Source organism: Saimiri boliviensis, chromosome 2, assembly GCF_048565385.1.
Source record: "Saimiri boliviensis isolate mSaiBol1 chromosome 2, mSaiBol1.pri, whole genome shotgun sequence".
In the NCBI taxonomy this organism is placed as follows: Eukaryota; Metazoa; Chordata; class Mammalia; order Primates; family Cebidae; genus Saimiri; species Saimiri boliviensis.
Genome location: NC_133450.1, coordinates 211211054 through 211225532, shown reverse-complemented (window position 1 = coordinate 211225532; position 14479 = coordinate 211211054).

The following is a 14479-nucleotide window of genomic DNA, read 5'->3' as shown; positions in this document are numbered from 1 at the left end:
CATTGAAGAATGAGTCCTATGTTTTCAGTGGAAAAACACACAGTTCCTTAAGGAGATGTAAGAGAATCTCCAAAGAAAGAGTAGGGGTAGAGTAGTTTATAAACATTCACTCTAAAATGTCTATTACTTAATTTCTTTTCAGGCAAAATAATTATTCCAACATATAAAGTAACATTAAAAGTATATGTTGACTTTGAAATCATGATATCTGATAATAGCAATAATTAATATCCATTTCTATTTATTGAATGCTGTATGCCAAGTACATTGCTAATTTTTTTACCCACATTATATTTTTTAATCCACAATACCTTTTATGGTAGATAATGGTACTATATCTATTTTAAGATGAGAAGTTCAGGGAGCTTAAATAACATATCTATAATAGCATATCTGGTAAATCACTCAGCAGGAATTCCAGCTATGTAGTTTCAGAGGCCATGATTTAATAAAAAATGTTTCCTTTTGCTATAAAAAATGTTTAAGCAAAAATTTTCTTTGCTATAAACAGTGATTACATTACTACCCCTTTCTTCCAAAACAATCTCTCCATGAAACTCTAATGAAAGACATTGATTAAAAACCATTCATTTCATAATGAGACTTCACAGACAACTCTGAGGGACACAGATTGATGTAACATTTTCCTTCTTGACGTTCTTGAATCCCTTGTAGCATTAATAATATTATATATTTACATTTTCCCCTTATTTTAGATTGGCAAATTCAAGTACATGGCTGTTAAGTGTGATCTCTAGGATCTCATTCATGTAAATATTACAAAAATGTAAAACATAGGATCTCATTTTGCTGAATATTAGATGCATAGTTTTGGGCAACTTAATTGCTATATTGATGTCTGTTCTTATATTTGTCAAATTGGTAGGATAATTACCCATATGTCTGTCATAAGATTGCTGTGACAATCAAATGAGATAAGACAAATAAAAAATTTATTAATTGATGTCATTGGCAATTAGCACAAGTAGGTGCCAAAATAGATGGTAGTTACTTTTATATTATTACCAATATTGTTGTTATCGGAATATTTTAGCATGTATTACTGAATAGTAGCAACTCTAAAATATTGATATGGATCTAACAAACATCGTAGGTGATCAGTTATGGGGTCAAGAGTTGGGAGAAGATTCTTCTGGGCTTTTTTTTTTTAAGGGTATAGTGATAGAATGTTATAAAATGAGAACATTATATTTTCAAGTATAGAAATGTGTGGAAAATTTTTTAAGAGGCTTGCCCATCAGAGTTATCTCTCTCTTTCATTGTCTGTGAGTTATTTTATAACCCAGTAAGTCACTAGAAAATTATAATAATACAATTTTTGTTCATGGTGAGGTGGACAGACTATGCCATCCCACAATTTGTAGGATAGTTAGTTGAACTGAAAACAATTAAGAAAACACAAATACAGAAAATCTCTCTGTCCTCCAACTATCTGCATAAATGCAGAATATAGATTTACAAGGGTAGCCCCCCACCCCGTCATATACCAAGAAGAACAAGGTTAACCACCAAAGAAAACATTATGTCTTCATCAGTCTGGACATGGTCCCAGAGGAATTCACATTGACAAGCTTTGCTGACTAACCTTTTCCTGCCAGTTATTCGCCTTCCTGCACGTCACAGTCCTTAAACACTCAAACTCCTTTTCCTTTGGTTGCTTTTCTGAAAATATATTGCTCTTTGTGGAAGATACTATATTAGCTAGAATTCAAGTCGTTTTGAGAAATACTGATTCCCTGCATGTTTCTTATGTATATATGAAATATACATATTAACAAACATCTGTTTGTTTTTCTCTTGTAAATGTATCTTTTATTATAAGGGTCTAGTCCAACTATAAACCTATGGTGGTTAAAGAAAACTCCCTAGAATAGAAACGAAAATTATCCCCATGGAATGCAGATGATTATCATCCTGTGTATAGTGAACAGTTATTGCAAGTTTGAAATTTATAAATTCATTTGTAATTTTATTTCAGCATTCCTTACTTGATTATACATATCTGAAACTTTGAGTTTGTCTTCAGACCAGTTGTAACATCTTACTAGATTCTTTATTAGTTAGCGTGTTAAATAAAATATATAATGTATTCATTTTATATTTGCATGAGGCATAATCTTATTTTTAAATATATGTATGTGTGTATATATAATTTTTTTTTTGAGACAGAGTCTCACTCCATCACCAGGTGCCAGGCTGGAGTGCAGTAGCACAACCTCGGCTCACTGCAAACTCCGCCTCCTGGCTTCAAGCAATTCTCCTGCCTCAGTCTCCCGAGTAGCTGGGACTACAGGCACACACCACCATGCCTGGCTAATTTTTTTTTTTTTTTTTGTATTTTTAGTAGAGACGGGGTTCCACCATGTTGGCCAGGATGGTCTCGATCTCTTGACCTAGTGACCTGCCTGCCTTGGCCTCCCAAAGTATATAATATTTTAACAGTAAGAAACTTTGAGTTCAAAGACACATTTTAACACTTATTCTAGTATAACATTAGGTCCTCATTTAACTTACCATATTGTGGATTTCTTTTTTCGTAAAATGGTAAAATAATATCTATATCGCCTTATCCTTCTCGAGGGTAATTCTGAGAATCTATTAAAAACAAAACTAGATAGGAAAGTGATTTGAAACTGTAGCTATCTATACATATGCCAGGGATTAGAATTATTCTATTTGATGCATGGAATTGGCTCACAGTCAACAATTTGTTAGTGGAGATAGAAACACAGCCAGGCCATTGCTGTCTAGTCTGGTATCCTCCCTAGATCACTCTGCTTTCCCATAAAGATCAGAACATGTTGGCCTGGAACAAGAGGAAGCTGGTAGCAAAGTGATTTTGTGTTATCAACAAGATGATAAGCTCAATAAAGAGTCCATTAGGATAGGGACTGTGAGGCAAGTGGATTTCCTTTGTAAATAATCCCTCACAGTCTCAAAGGCAACCACTTATATCTACTATGGCAAGCCTTGACGGGAGAGCCAATTCGGAAGGAGTGAAGATGCTGAATTCAGAGCTCACATATGCAATTTTCAAGTTTAAAAAAAGCTCACCTTATCTTCCGTTTCTCTTAAATTTAACAGCTTGGAGCTGCTAAATTTAGTAAAATGACTTTCATAGAGAAGTGAACTCTTTGGGTCAGAAGAAACTTTAAAATCATAATAGCCAGCCTCTCTCTGATTATATAAGCTCATCAACATTAGCTCAGCCTTCATCTGAGATGATATTTGCATCAGATGCTTTTAATTTAGTACCTTTTCACCCAGATATGTCATATTCTAGATTCCTGTGGAGCTTAAGATTGACCAGAGATCTCAGTTCTTAAACCTGCAGAGGTATTACACAGGGCTGCAATTAGCCTACTGCATCTCAACTACAGAGAAAGAAAAAATATTCTCAATGCATGCTCCCTATTTAATCCTGACTTAATTTGATTTTATGGTTCTATTTACTTAACATCAGTAACCTTTCACCAGCAGTGAAATCATAAACGGGTAAAGACAGAGACAGGAGTGGAAAGGGTGAGATGGGAAAAGGAAAAAAAAAAAAGAAAAGAAAAGTAAGAAAAGAAATCTATTATCTGACTTAAAGAACTACACCTTAGACAACCCAATAAGTAGAAACCCTGAAAAGTGTTGACTCCTCCCTGGGCTTCAGTGTTCCTATGAACTGAAAGAGCTCATCGGTTGTATACGATTCCAAAGTTCTAGTCTAGAATGTGAAATAATTGTTCTTTGCAGGAATCACTTCAGAGTATCAAATTGCAGTGGCACTCTCCACGAGTACCACCCGGAGAGGGATATTTACTACCTCTGAGTGTGGGAAAAGACCAAAGCTCTACAGAACTCACCAAATACTAAATGGCTTACTGAAGCTCCTTATAGGCCTATTTCCTGGCTGCTAATTTATCAACCCTGAATTACCCTTTACACTACATGACTATGTGCATAAAGTAAAATGCTATGTGGAATGAAAAATTGAGCTGCATTTAGGGAGCCTTTTTATAGCGGAGTTTAAGGGCTGCTATGTATCTATTTCAGGAAGATATTCGAGGGTCCTCAGGGAGCACAGTAGAAGGTTGGAATTGAGAGGGAGACTCTCTTCCTACATCTACCGTACTAATTTGTGAACATTCTCTGAAGTCAAAAGATTGACAGGAAGGAGATATACTCAAAAGCCAAAATTCCCAGAGGAAGATCAGCAGTGTTATCACCACCACCAACTTCTACTCCATGGAACTTCTTTTCCCTCAGTTTCCCTACTTTTGCTATTAGCATTATCACCCAGTCAATCATCTGGTATATGAAATACAATCCTATTCCCTCCATCTTCTCAGTTGCAACAATGTTGTGGAATTTCCTCTTTTTCCATGCCCACCTTTTAATTCCTAGTGCCTTTTCTTCTTTCTTTCTTTCTTTCTTTCTTTCTTTCTTTCTTTCTTTCTTTCTTTCTTTCTTTCTTTCTTTCTTTTTTTCTTTCTTTCTTCTTTCTTTGTTTCTTTCTTTCTTTCTTTCTTTTTCTTTCTTTTTTTTTTAATAGAGGGGAGGTCTCACTTTGTCACCCAGGCTGGAGTGCTCTGATGCTGTCATAGCTCACTGCAGTCTTGAATCCCCTGGATCAAGCAACCCTCTCACATTAGCCTCTTGAGTAGCTAGGACTACGAGTATGCACTGCCATGCCCAGATTGTTTTTTGTTTGTTTGTTTTTGTTTTTGTTTTTGTTTTTTGTTTTTTTTTTTTTTGTAGAGACAGGATTTCACTATGTTTCCTAGGCTGGTCTCAAACTCCTGGCCTCTACAATTCTCCTGTTTCAGCCACTAAAATGCTAGGATTACAAGTATAAGCTACCATGCCTAGCCTTATGCCCCCTTTATGAATAAAACTATTTAAGTAATGTACCCAAGCTCCAACAACTGTATCCAGCTGTCTGATGCAAGAGCCCTGATGAACACATCAATCTGCTGCCCTCTGCTGTGGGGTCTTCCTTCATCACAGCAGACAAAAATCCATTCCTCTTTCCCTACTTTTTTTTTCCATTTCAGGTTTCTTGAAAGTTAGTATGGGTACAAACCTCCTAGGATCTTGTTAAAGTGTAGATTCTGATTCAATGGACTGGGGTGCAGCCTGAGAATTTGCATTTCTAACAACCTCCCCCCTCATGGTGCTGAAGCTCCTGTCAAAGGCATATACTTTAGGTGGCAGGGCTTGAGGTAAAGTGTACTTTGTATGATACCTGTAAATACTGTACGACTTCAACTGTTTTGTAGAAAGAATTTAGTACTTTTAATTGGAATGTTTAATTAAACTTAATTATCACATGCATAGAATATTTTCACATACCGATTTTTAATGTAGACAATTGAATATTTATTTTCACTCTGCTCTTAATACAAATTTATTAAACCCAGAAAATAGTGTTCTACAATTTTATATCCCCTGAAACATCTTCTATAGAGTTTTTCACATATCAAGTCACCTGTGCGACTTGGCTGAATGAATGAGGTTATATAGGTAAGGCATTGCTAGTGAGAGAAGGTGATAAGGTTTTAGAGATGGTTCTGGTACATATCTCCATCCCTGTGATCTATCCTCTGAAGAAAATTGAAGATGTCTTCCAAGGCATGAGTAACTATTGAAAACAAGCCTTAAGTACCAGAAAAACAGAGAGACAGTATGCTGAAATAGAAGGGGCATATGATTAAGATCCTAGTGACCTCACATATAGTCCTGGCTGCTCTCCCAATTCCCTGTATGATTAGCCAAACATTACTTAACCTCTTGGGCCTCCTTTTCCTCACCTACTAAATGATGAGTCTGGACTGCACCAGGTTCCATCCAGTTCAAACCATTCATGAGCTTCCAGTGTCCCTTGTTGCAGGGATAGGAAAGATAGAAACACAGTCAGGGCAGAGTACAGTACGGTGGTTCATTCTGTCTCTTTCATTCTCAAAAGAGGTAAAAAGGGCATCCTGTGTTCTGGGAATCAAGGAAGCTATAATTGCTGTGTTCTTTTTGGACTTAATCTGTCACAATGGCCTGTAAACTGCCACTGACTAGTGGGTGATGGGGCCTGCTGGAATGAGCTCCATCAACTCTCAATTTACTATCCTCCAGCTATTCAAGATTGCACCTCATTTACTCAAAGAATGAACTGTTGCAAGACAAATCTCTGCCAACATGACTGAAATAGGTCATGTTTCCACTGTTATTCAAGAAGCAGGCATTGTTGGGTTCCTGGGCACACCAAGGGCTGCATCAGTGAATAAGTTGTGGGGGATCCACTGTACTTGATGCTGAGGGAAAGTATTTCAGGCTCCTAATGGGACCTGACTGGAAAAAAGAGATCTTGATATAGGCCAAATGAAGGTCATTGATTTCTAGTTCAATGATTCCTCAATATTGTGAACAAATGCTATAATAGTATGAAAACTGAGAAAGCAATCTCCTTATGTTTTATGTCCTGAAATGGGGTCTTTCTATGTTGTCCAGGCTGGTCTTGAACTTCTGGGCTCAAGCAATCCTCCCACCTCAGCCTCCCGAGTAGCTAGGATTACAGGTACATGTCACCATGCTGGGATGCTTTTACTTTTCTCATGGCACGTGGCAGTACTGTAATATTTAGCACAGTGCTAAGTACACAATAATATATATGTTAGATAACTCATGTATTAATTCAACAAATATTTATTGAGCCCTAAGCTAGGAACTTTGTATACAAATGTTTTTGTTTTCTGTCAATACATAACACATTACCCCAAAACTAAGTGGCTTAAAACAACCACTTTATTATCTCTCGAAGTTGGGGGTTGAGTGGATTCAGCTGGTTCTTCCGTCAACAGAGTCTGGCCGTCTGGAGCCTCGTCAGGTCTGGGATGTCTATGATGATTCCGTCACTTGCTGTTGGCTGATGGCCTATTAAGAGCTCAGCTAGGGCTGTCCACCAGGGTGTCTCAGTTTTTCACGATACGGCCCTCATGTGGGTTGGGTTTCTAACAGCATAACACATGAATTTCTAGAGTCAGGAAGTGGAAATTGTCAGTCTTATGAAGTCTTGTCTTCAAAAGTCCCAGAACATCACTTCTGTTACATTTTATTGGTTAAAACCAATCATGATACCAGACAAGATTAAAGAAGAGGTGACATAAACTGCATCTCTTGATAGAAATGATGGCAGGTACATATAAGGAGGGGAAGAATAGGTGGAAGCATCTTTAAAGACTTGATGAGATTTTGTGCCATCTGAGTTAGTTCCTTTAATTTGTATACAGTTCTAGAATTAAAACATACAAAACATATACACACAAGAATGGCTAAAATTAAAAAGACACTGACAGTCCCAATAGTTGATGAGTTTTTAGAAATATTAGAGTTCTCATATATGCAGGTGAGAATGTCAAGTGGCCCAGTCTCCTTGGAAAACTGTTTGGCAAGTGCTTAGATATTTAAACCAAAATGACACATCTAATCTACAGTGATACAAAACAAACTGGTGGTTGATTGGTACCATAGGGAGGTGGGTTGGGTGGGGGGACTAACAAAGAAGGGCAAAAACAAACCTTTTGAGGTGAGAAAAATATTTCATACTATGATGATGGTGCTTACACAGGTGTACCAACTTATTAAGAATCATCACACTGTACACTGAAAATGAGTGCCATTTATTGCATGTAGATTAAAACTCAATACAGTTGATTTTAAAAGTAAGGCACTAAGTCTAATTTTTGAGGTATCCACAGGTCTCAACCACTCTTGAGTTTGGGGAAGGGGAGTTTACCTTTCTCTTGAGTCAAATCACATTTCCTCTGGTTTCATCAAATTCACCTATCTCATCACTGCTTCTTCTGTGGTCATAGCTCCTATTATTTATTCTGCCTTAATTTGTATTTGCTGTAAGTGACTCAACTTACTTTATTTTTCCATGGCAGCAGTACCATAGGATTACTGTGAATAGCACTTTTTTTCTTAAAGGTTTGGTGTCAGGACTAGGATGGGGATAGATATATCACAGTATAATTAACATATGACTAAAATCTAAATATTGGACATTGCTTTCCTGTTTCTTTTCTACCACAGGAAATGTATGACTGGCTAACACTTACCAAGCCACATCTGTGACATGTTTCTATGGCACCTTCTACACTTTTATAACTCTGATAAATGATACCCATAACCATTCTCTATCATCATTTATGTCTCCTTCTTAAGCATCACGGATTTAGACATACTCATTGCAATGCTATTTTTTCCTCTCCAAGACAGTAATTATTCCAAAAAGAAATTATGATCAATTCTTAAGTCAATTTATTCTTAAACTCAAATTAAGGCAGCTTGTTCTATATTACACAGGATGGAAAGGAAGTAATCTAAGCATGCAAGGACCTCACAGTGCAAGGAAAATAGAGTGACAAAACAATAGTGCCCTGTGCAATAATAGCCACATGTAAAAGTTGCTAGAGAACATAGAAGAAATGTACACAACCCAAACAGGTGATGCAGAACATGGTAAGGATAGCATAGAAAGCTTTCTGGAAAAAGGGGCATCTAAATTGAAGTCATAGGGATTATTCAGTGCAAAATATACCCAAAATAAATAAGGGGAAGGAGAACATAGAATATTCTAGGCAGAAAAAAGTGTTGAAACAAGAAAACAGAATGATTAAATATGCATAAAAGTAGTTGATTTAGGGGGGAAATTTCCCAACTTATATAAAAAAAGAATCCAGATACGGGTGTGGCTTTGAGAGTAAATTCCTTCTCCACCTGTTGGCTTCTTCGTCAGGTGATTCCTCCTATGAAAACAACAGTAACTGATGCAATCCAGACACGTAACCTTATTCTGCATCACACCAAACAGTGGTTTACTCTATTGGCTGTGTATTAGAATCACCTGGGGATCTGTTCTCCCCACCGTGAAAAACTATTTTAAATATTTTATTACTTTAGTCATATAAATGCCCTCATGTCCATCAGATTGTGTTCTCATTTTAGTTCATATACATTTTACCTGGGGATCTTTAGAAATAATAAAATAGAAAGCTTCTGGGTTAGAAAATAGGTGTATGTATGCACAAGTGAGCATGCATGCACACACACACACACACACACAGAGAGAGAGAGAGAGAGAACAGTAAATTCTGTTGTGCATTCACAGTTTAGACTGTGCACAAAGAAGCAAAGAAAGGAGAACTCAGAGACTAGTGTCATTGGTTGCCGAAGGCATTGAGTGGGAGTTAGGTAAAAAGGATGTGGGTGTAGTAATACTTCTCTATGAATATTTTTCTGCATAGCTTTACCCTTAGCATCAGATTAACTTTTCACACCACCAAGAAAATTTTGACAAGGATGGGGAAGAAAGATAAAATAGAATGTAAACAGAAACAATATCTCTTACTGAATCTCAAACTAATAGCATAAGCACACTAAAAGAGAATACTACTCAGTATTTTTTAAATAAAAAAAATTAGTAGCAATTATTTGCTCTATATGGATGTACTTTACATGGATGGGACTGGAAGCCATTATTTTATGAATAGAAAGCCATTATGTCAGGAATAGAAAGTCAACTACCACATATTCTCACGTATAAGTCAGAGCTAAATCATGTGTATACATATGGACACAGGGTATGGAAGGATAAACATTGGAAACTTAGAAGGCTGAGGAGACAGGGTTATGGTCACGAGAAAATAATTGATAGGTACAATGTATATTATTCAGGTGATGGATACACTAGAAGCTAAGACTTTGCTACTATGCAATATATGCATGTAACAAAATTTCATGCTTACCCCTTAAAGGCATACATTTTGAAAAAAGAAACATTACCACTGATACCATAGAAATACAAAGAAATAAATGAGACCATTATTAACATTTATATGTGTAAACAGGCCTGTTTAACATTTATATGTGTATTACGGGTAACTCATGCCTGTGATCCCAGCACTTTGGAAGGCCAGGAGTTTGAGACCAGCCTGGCCAACCTGGTGAAACCCTGTCTCTACTAAAAATACAAAAACTAGTCTGGGCCTGGTGGTGCATGGCCATACTTCCAGCTACTTAGGGGGCTGAGGCATGAGAATCACTGGAACCCAAGAGCTGGAGGTTGCAGTGAGCAGAGCTCACACCACCGCACTCTAGGCTGGGCAGTAGAAACATTGTCTCAAAATAAATAAATAAATTAATTAATTAATTAATTAATTAATTTTTAAAAAGCAAAAAAAAAAAACACATTTACATGTAAACAACTTGGTTTATCTAGAATAATGGATAAATTATTTTGATAAAAAACCTACCAAGAGTAAATTGAAAGGAAATAAAAAATCTGAATAGACTAACACCAAATAAAAAATCTGAATAGAATAACACTCTGTAAGAAGATTGTTCAGTAATAAAAAGCCTCCCAACAAAGTAAAGCCCAAGATCAGTTGAATTCACTCTTGATTTCTACCAAGCATTTAGACAAGAACTAATATCAATCCTTCTCAGTTTCCCAAAAAAAACTGAAGGAAAGGAAATACAAACATTTTATAAAGGAAGCATTATCCTGATATGAAATCCAGATAAAATACTGTAAGAAAAGTAAATTACAGTTCAATATCTCTGGTGAACATAGACACAAATATTCACAGCAAAATATTATCAAGCCCAATTCAACACGGCATTAAAAAGATCACTCACCACCACCATCACCTGAGACTCATTCCAGGGGTGTAGGGGTAGTTCAACACCACAAATAAATTGTGATACACCCCATTAACAGAATAAAAGACAAAAGCTGTATGATCATTTCAGTGAAGGCAGATAAAGCATATGACACACTCCAATATATTGTTTTATTTAAAGCCCTTGAATTAGCTATGGAAGAAATGCAGCTCAACATTAACAGAGACCACATGTGACCAAACCAGCTAACATTGTACTTAATAGAGAAAACTTGAAAGCTAATTTTCTCTAAGATCTGGAACAAGACAAAGATGCCCACTCTCACCACTTTTATTCAACATAGTACTGGAAGTCCTAGCCAGAGCAATTAGGCAAGATAAATAAATAAAAGCCACAAATATTAAAAAGTAAGAAGTTAAATTGTCTTTGTTTGCAGACAAAATTATCACATGTCTAGAAAACCCTAAAGACTCTACCTAAACATGTTAGAACAGATAATTGAGTAAAGTTGTAGGATACAAAATCAACATGTAAAAATTAGCAGCATATATTTATATATATATATATATATACATATATATATATGTATATATATATATATTTATATATATATATATATATATATATATATACACATACATATAAACAGTAAACTATCGGAAAAAGAAATTAAGAAAACAATCACATTTAAACGCTCCAAAAAATAAAATACTTAGGAATAAATTTAACAAAGGAGGTGAATTATCTGTACACTGAAACATTGATGAAATAAATGGAAAAAGACACTAACAAAACAAAAATATATCTTATGTTTGTGGATTAAAAGTATTTTTAAAATATCTTTACTGCCAAAGTGATCTACAGATTCAACATAATTCCTATCAAAATACCAATGACATTCTTCACAGAAATAGAAAATGCAACCCTAAAACTTGTATGGAACAATAAAAGACCCTAAGTAGCCAAAACAATCTTGAGTAAAAAGAAGAAAGCTGAAGATGTTACACTACCTGACTTCAAAATACACTACAAAGCTAGAGTAACCCCAAAAGCATGATAGAGGCATAAAAACAGACACTTAGACCAATGGAACAGAGCAGAGAGCTCAGAAATTCATGCATTTTCAACAAGTTGCCAAGAACAGAAAATGGGGATTTATAGTCTCTTTAATAAATGATGTTGGGAAAACTGGATATCCACATGCAGAAGAATGAAATTAGACCCTTATTTGACATCATATTAAAAATCAATTCCAAACTGATAAATATTTAAATGTAAGATTTAAACTATAAAACTACTAGAAGAAAACTTAGGGAAATCTCTATGGCATTGGTTTAGGCAATGAGTTTGTAAATATGACCCAGAAAGTACAGGTAACAAAACCCAAAATAGGTAAATAGGACTATATCAAATTCAAAAGCTTCTGCACTGCAAAGGGAATAATAAATAGAGTGAAGAAAACCTACAGAATGAGAGAAAATATTTGCAAACTCTACCCTTGACAAGACATTAATATTCAAGATATGCAAGGAATGTAAACATCAATTAGAGAGAAAATAAATAATCTGATTAAAAAATAGGCAAAGAACCTGAATAGACTTTTCTGAAAAGTAGGAATACAAATGGCCAACAAGTGTATGAAAAAAAGCTCAACACCATTAATCATCAGGTAAATGCAAATTAAAACCACAGTGACATATAATCCTACACCAGTCAGAATGGCTATTACTGAAAAGACAAAAGAGAAAAACTGTTGATGAGAATGTGGAGAAACATAACCCTTGGAAACGTCTAGTTTGGATGTAAATTAGTGTAGCTTTTTATTATGGAAGTTCCTTAAAAGATTAAAAATAGAAACACCATATATCAGTTCCACTACCGGGTAAATATCCAAGGAAATGAAATTGTCTGCCAAAGATATATCTGCTCTTTCATGTTTATTGTAGTATTATTCACAATAGTTATGATCTGGAATCAACCTAAATGTCCATCATTGGATGAATGGACAAAGAAAATATGAAATATATATATATATATACACACACACACAACAGAATGCCATTCAGCTATAAAATTCCTGAAGAGAATCCTGTCATTCACAACCACATGAATGAACCTAGAGGACATTATTTTAAGTGAAACAAGCCTGTCAAAGAAAAATATATACTGCATGATCTCACTCATATGTGGAATCTAAAAAAGTTGATCTCATAGAAGTAGAGAGTAGAGGCTGGATACAGTAGCTCACACCTGTAATCCCAGCACTTTGGGAGGCCGAGGTGGGTGGATCACCTGAGGTCAGGAGTTCAAGACTAGCCTGACCAACATGGAGAAACCCCATCTCTACTAAAAATACAAAATTAGCTGGGTGTGGTGGCACATGCCTGTAACCCCCAACTACTTGGGAGGCTAAGGTGGGAAAATTGTTTGAACCCAGAAGGTGGAGGTTGTGGTGAGCAGAGATCGTGCCATTGCACTCCAGCCTGGGCAACAAGAGCAAAACTCTGTCTCAAAAAAAAAAAAAAAAAAAAAAAAAAAAAAAAAAAAAAAAAAAAAAGGAGAGAGTAGAATGGTTACAGGAGCAGGCATGGTTGTGGCGGGTGTGGATGTGGATTGGAAAATATTCAAATAATACATAATTTTAGCTAGATACAAGGAATAAGCTCAAAAGATGTATTATGCAACACAAATACCATATAGAATGATATTATTGTTGCATTATAAATATTCTTGAAAAATGCAACAGAGTAGATGTTAAGTGTTCTTAACATCTATTTAACACAAAAATCACAACTATGTGAGGTAATGGATATGATAATTAGCTGGATTTAGTCCACAATGTATATATTTTTCAAAACATCATATTTTACACAATAAATGCATACAATTTATCTGTCAATTTAAAAATAAAAGATAAAATAACATTAAAATACAAAACATTATAATTTATTAATGAAAGTTATGTATCTAAACATGAGAATTGGTTTGATTATAGCATAATCAAAAGATGGGCATTTTTTTTGTATAAGACATTAAATCTAAAATTTCTATCTAGAGAAAAAAATCCCAAAGAAATCAATTTCAAACTACCTATTTGAAAATGTTCATAGACTGCCATTTTATTTCAAAAGAAATACTGATCCAAAAAATGGTTATGAAAAATATTTTGAAAGCAAGTCCGCAATGCTGAAATCAGCGCATGTCTAGTCAATCTGTTTTAAATGTCTTCATGGAAACATCACGCAAAATGAGAGAAGACCTCATTCAGGCGTCCCCAGACTTTTTACACAGGGGGCCAGTTCACTGTCCCTCAGGCCGTTGGAGGGCCGCCACATACTGTGCTCCTCTCACTGACCACCAATGAAAGAGGTGCCCTTTCCTGAAGTGCGGCGGGGGGCTGGATAAATGGCCTCAGGGGGCCGTAGTTTGGGGACGCCTGCCTCATATGGTCTTTCCTTAGCACCATTAGCCCTCTATTTTCTTTTCTTTCTTTCTCTTTTTGCTTGTTTTAAATTTTACTTTAAGTTCTTGGGTCATGCAGAGTTGTTGCATAGATGCATATGTAACCAGGTGGTTTGCTGCCTCGATTCCCCCTTTGAATATATCTGGCATTTATCCCCATTTTATCCCTCCCCACCCTCCTCACCCCTCACTGTCCCTCCCCTACCCCCCCAACTGTTCCCAGCATATGATGCTCCTCTCCCTGAGTCCATGTGTTCTCATTGTTCAACACCTGCCTATGAGTGAGAACATTCGGTGTTTGGTTTTCTGTTCTTGTGTCAGTTTGTTGAGA